Here is a 6,000-nt window from a genome sequence, read left to right on the forward strand (position 1 = left end):
TTACCAATAATACATTTATGTAAATAAAAAAACAATGAAAGTACACATATTTGGTATCGCCGTGTCCATAATGACCTAAAACTGTCCGACTAGTTAACCCCTTCAGTGAACACTGTAAAAAGATAAATAAAAAACGAGGCAAAAACAGTGCTTTATCATCGTACCGCCAAACAAAAAGTGCAATAAAACGCAATCAAAAAGATGGATGTAAATAAAAATGGTACCACTGCAGACATCATTTTGTCCCGTAAAACATGAGTCACCATACAGCTCCATCAGCAGAAAAATAAAAAAGTTATAGCTCTCAGACTAAAGTGATGCAAAAATAATTATTTTTTCTATAAAATAGTTTTCATTGTGTAAAAGTTCCAAAACATAAAAAAATATAAATTGGTTATCGCGTAATCGTACTGACCTGAAGAGTAAAGCTGTCTTACCAATTTTACCACACGCGGAACGGTATTAAAAAAAAAGCAATTCCTGAAATGATAGTTTTTGTTCATTCTGTCTCCCAAAAATTGGAATAGAACGCGATCAAAAAATGTTACGTGCCCGAAAATGGTACCAATAAAAACGTCAGCTCGTTCCGCAAGAAACAAGCCCTCACATGACTCTGTTGGACGAAATATGAAAAAATTATAGCTTTCAAAATATAGTGAGGCAAAAACTATTTTCACAATAAAAAGCGGCTTTTAGTGTGTGACAGCAGCCAAACATAAAAACCTAATATAAATCTGGTATCGCTGTAATCGCACCTACCAGAAGAATAAAGTCACCTAATCACTTATACCGCACGAGGAACGGCATATAAAAAGTAAAACCAATTCTTCACATGCTGTTGATTTTTTATTAAGCCTCCCAAAGGTGGCAGTAAGGCTCAGCGCACATTTATCCCGCGCTCCACGCTGAGCGCTTACACCAGGGTTTCCGTGTAAATCTCTGAAATACGTAAATAAGACAGAACCCTGGCAGAAAATTCCCTATAATGAGGCAGATGGAGCACTGCGGACGGCATAGCACCTGTGATCCGGGGGTGTCTTTTTAGGATTGCATATACGAGTGCCATCGGCCACAGTTTTGTGCACTTCTGAAAAGAAGGAAAATGTGGAACAGAGCCCAGACGTAGTCCAGAGTAACTCTGCTGCCTCACTATAGTGAATGGATCCATTGGTGTTTTCATCTGAATCACGTCACTCAGAGATTTAGATGTAAACTCCAAAGTAAGTGGTTGGCATAGAGTGCCAGATAACTGTGATCCCAAACATTATGTAAAATGTTCCCAATAAAAGCTTCCACTCGATCCACAAAAAAAGCAAGTCTCCACTCAGATTTATCATCTGTTAACAGAAATATAGGGGGCTCCCACATTACTGGTGGAAAAAAGGCTCTGGAAAAGCAAAATGGCTCCTCAACCGCCAAAAGAAATTCAGCAAATTCTCCGTTCCCAAATCCAAATGCCCCCCATCCCTTCTGAACCCCAGTGTGCCTAACCCAGATGTAGCACCCACATGTTTGGCATTACTGTAGTGATGAGAGTCCACCTAATTAACAGGTGCGTGTCTCCAGAAGCATGAGCTGGGCATAATGCACTGGTCACTACAGCGTACTGGTCACTACAACGACAGTTTGCAATTTTCACTCAGCAACATCCACTGCTACCTGTTTCTGGAAAACACCCATGGAGTCAAAATCGTCACTATACCTGTAGATAACTTCCCAAAGGTTTATACCGTAATTTGCAAAATGGGGCCACTTGAGAGGGATTCTGCTTTTCTAGCGCTCCAGGAGGCAAAAATGTCCCTCCCAAGTCACTCCGAATGGCAAAGTGGTACTGTACAGCCACATATGGGATATTTCTACATTCATATGAATTCATTGAGAGGTTTAATTGGTAAAATGGGGTCACTTATGGTGGGTTCTGCTGTTCTGGCACCTCAGGTGCTCTGTCAATGTAACATGGCACCCTCAAACAAGTGCAGCAAAATCTGCACTGTAATATGGCTCTACTTCCCTTCTGAGCCCTGCTGTGCGCTCAAACAGTGGTATTCCCCAACATATGGACTATCGGCGAACTTAGTAGAAATTGTACAACAAATTGTATGGAGCAATTTCTCCTGTTACCCTTATGAAAATGCCAAATATGGAGCTAAAAAAGATTTATTTGGGAAAAATGTGATTATTTTCTTATTTCCACGGCTCTACGCTATAAACTTCTGTGAAGCACCTGTGGGTTCAAGGTGCTCAATACACATCTAGATAAGTTTCCGAAGGGGTCTAGTTTCCAAAATGGTGTCATTTGTTGGGGATCTCCAAACGCGACATGGCAACCCCTAATTATTCCAGCATATTTTACATTCAAAAAGTCAAATGGCGCTCCTTCCCTTCCAAGCCCTGCCGTGTGCCCAAACAGTAGATTTCCCCCATATATGGGGTATCGGAATGCTCAGGAGAAATTGCACAACAAAAAGTATGGTCCATTTTCTCCCGTTACCCTTGGGAAAGTAAAAAAATTACGTCTAAATGGAAATTTTTGTGAAAAAAAGTAAATGTTTATTTTTTCCTTCCACATTCCAAAAATTCCTGTAATGCACCTGAAGGGTTAATAAACTTCTTGAATGTGGTTTTGAGTACCTTGCGGGGTGCAGTTTTTAGAATGGTGATATTTTTGGGTATTTTCTGTCATATAGGCCCCTCAAAGTCACTTCATGTGTGAGGTGGTCACTATAAAAAGGTTTTGCAAATTTTGTTGTAAAAATGAGAAATTGCTGGTCAACTTTTAACCCTCATAACTTCCTAGCAAAAAAAATTATGCTTCCCAAATTGTTGTGATGTAAAGTAGACATATGGGAAATGTTATTTATTAACTATTTTGTGTCATATGACTCTCTGATTTAAGGGCATAACAATTAAAAGTTTTAAAATTGCGAAATTTTCTAAATTTTCGCCAAATTTCCATTTTTTATAAATAAATGCAAGTCATATCAAATAAATTTTACCACTATCATAAAGTGCAAAATATCACAAGAAAACATTCCCAGAATCACCAGGATTTGTTCTAGCGTTCAAGAGTTATTACCTCATAAAGTGGTCAGAATTGTAAAAATTGGCCTGGTCAGGAAGGTGAAAGCAGGCTTCGTGTCAAAGGGGTTAATTTTAATATTGAGAGATAGAATATCAAAAATAAAATCCAGAAAATCACATTGTATAAATTATATAAATTTATTTGCATTTTGCAGTGAGAAATAAGTATTTGATCCCTCTGGCAAATAAGACTTAATACTTGGTGGCAAAACCCTTGTTGGCAACCACAGCAGTCAGACGTTTTTTGTAAATGATGACGAGGTTTGCGCACATGTCAGGAGTACCGTTACACCTAGCGATGCACCAGCGATCACGACTAGCGATATGACGCAGTCAGGATCGCTGGTGCATCGCTGGGTGGTCGCTAGTGAGCTGCCACTCAGGCAGATCTCACTAGCGACATCGCTGGGGACGGGGATCGCTACTTACCTGTCAGACGCGGCGATCCTGCGTCCTCCCGCACAGCTCCACGCGTCGCTCGTCGTCACAGCAGGAAGCGCCGCAGGAAGCTGACAACGTGGAATGGTCCAGGAGCTTCTCGCGCGATCAGCGATAACCAGCGGGGGAGCTGGTCGGAGGTAAGTATCACATGCAGCGATATCGCTAGCAATATCACTGCAACGTCACAAAATCGGTGACTTTACAGCGATATTGCTAGCAATATCGCAGTGTGTAACGGGGGCTTAACTCGTCTGTAGGAGCCAGAACTCTTAATGGTGGGTAGGGGATCAAATACTTATTTCTCACTGCAAAATGCAAATAAATTTATATAGATAGATGATAGATAAATAGATAGATAATAGATAGTTAATAGACAGACAGAAAATAGTTAGATAATATATAAAGAAAACGAAAAGCAGCACGGGCAGATAACATTCCTGGGTGCCGTGCCTCCAAGGCAATGACTAAACCTCCATATACAGACAAAGGCTCACAATCCTGAGCCAAAACGTCGCCATTTTGGGCAATTACCGTAACTAGCCACAATTTTTCACAATGAACTTGTGTGCTGCCTTCTTTTTATGTCTGTAGATAGATAGATAGATAGATAGATAGAGAGACATAGTAAGAGATGAGATCTCTAGGGGTTTGTAGATAGATAGACAGAGAGACATAGTAAGAGATGAGATCTCTAGGGGTTTGTTGTCGGGATCTGACCTTCACTGATCCAAAAGTTCCCTCACCCCCCCCCCCTTGTGGACGGAACAGTAATGTCCCGACTTCACCACCACTCCATGACTTTCTCCATCAGTCCCGTACTTGGTGTGCCCAAGAGGGGTTAACTATTGTACGTCCCTTGGCATAAACATATAGATATAAGATTATGCCAGACTAGTTTCTTCTTAATAAAGAAGACCTTTGGGTGACTCATGGCTGACGACTGCTGCGGAGAAATCTCATCACTTCCCGATAGATCTGGATCTTCTATTTTATCTATATCAGATTAATTACCATGGAACAATTTATTTTGGAGTGCTTGGTGCCGCTCTCAGGTATTGAAGACGCTGCGCTCACTGTGCGGATTTTCATTAAATTTGCATTATTGTTTTAGTAACCCCGGCTCTCCACCAGAGCGACATGGCGCCAATCTTATCAAAACAAGATAATTACTACAGCAGATTTCAGGTTGGTTCCTGCACGTGCTCCTCCGGTAGGAAGCAGGTAGACTGAGAGATAATTGAAAAACAAATTATAAATTCAGTTTCCTCCAAGACAAAGCGTCACCCCCTAAAGATGACTTCCCGGGGGGTTCAGTGTTTCTCCGACGTGTTGTCCACAACTATATCAATTTCATCGGACTCCTCTGGTGTTTTGCAATATTATCACATGACGCTGCCTGTCAGAAGCAAAAATTACATTTTTGGGGGATTTGTGGGGTGCAATAGCAAATTTCAAAGTCGACCCCCTACAGGTTTAGCAATTGGATCCCGTAAAAGAGGACGGAGACGTGTGGATTGTGGATCAGTTTCACTTAGCTCATGGAATGGGGGATAAGACAATTTTTGGATTTCTTCTAGCTGGTATAATTCAGGTTGAGCCAATAACCCCTCAAAGACAAGGCAATTTTTAATTTTTGAGCTTTATTTTTATTCCTCCCCTTATTCCAAGAGCCATAACTCTTTTATTATTCCGTCCACATTGCTGTATGTAGGCTTGAGGTGTGGTCCTCAAGGGAAGAGCAGTGGATCACACACCCACTTGGCTATAAACACTAGATTTATATGCAACAAAGAAGGAGCCATATCTCAGGAACGGAATAAAAGAAAAACAATACCAGTCTCTAAGGACCAGGGATGGTGGTTTACGAGCCTAATCCCTGGTGTCCAGTGGTATTGTTCCCTTAGCCTCCAAAGTCCCTAATTACTAGCAGCTTAGTGTTTCAGGTCCATGCATGAAGCGGCGGCGTATACCTGTTTGCAGTCAGATTGTGGTAGAATGTTTTACCAGAATGTTCTGTATCTTTAATAATAATGGACGTTACAGCTAATATTCCAGTGTGCACAGACTTTCATCCGGCGATTTAGTGGAAGTGATACAGTCTTAATTGGATTCTTTATCTGACCATAGTTTTGAGAAACACAGATTTGTGTAATCTCATCAGCGGCAAAAAAAAAGTTCCGTTCTTCAAGGTCACGGAGAAAAGACTTCTAGGTATTCTTCTATCTGGAAATTTCAAGGAGGAAAAAAAATAAAAGTATCCGAGGGAAGTTTGCAGCGTTACACAAGATCACTTTGATAGATCTTAAAATGTACTGTATATATTTTTTCATACCAAAAAACAAGTTTAGGGGTCATACGTACACTCACTGGCCACTTTATTAGGTACACCTGTCCAACTGTGTGTTAAGACTTAATTTCTAATCAGCCAATCACATGGCGGCAACTCAGTGCATTTAGGCATGTAGACATGGTCAAGAC

Source organism: Dendrobates tinctorius, unplaced genomic scaffold, assembly GCF_039654945.1.
Source record: "Dendrobates tinctorius isolate UK_male_01 unplaced genomic scaffold, ASM3965494v1 ptg000028l, whole genome shotgun sequence".
Classification (NCBI taxonomy): Eukaryota; Metazoa; Chordata; class Amphibia; order Anura; family Dendrobatidae; genus Dendrobates; species Dendrobates tinctorius.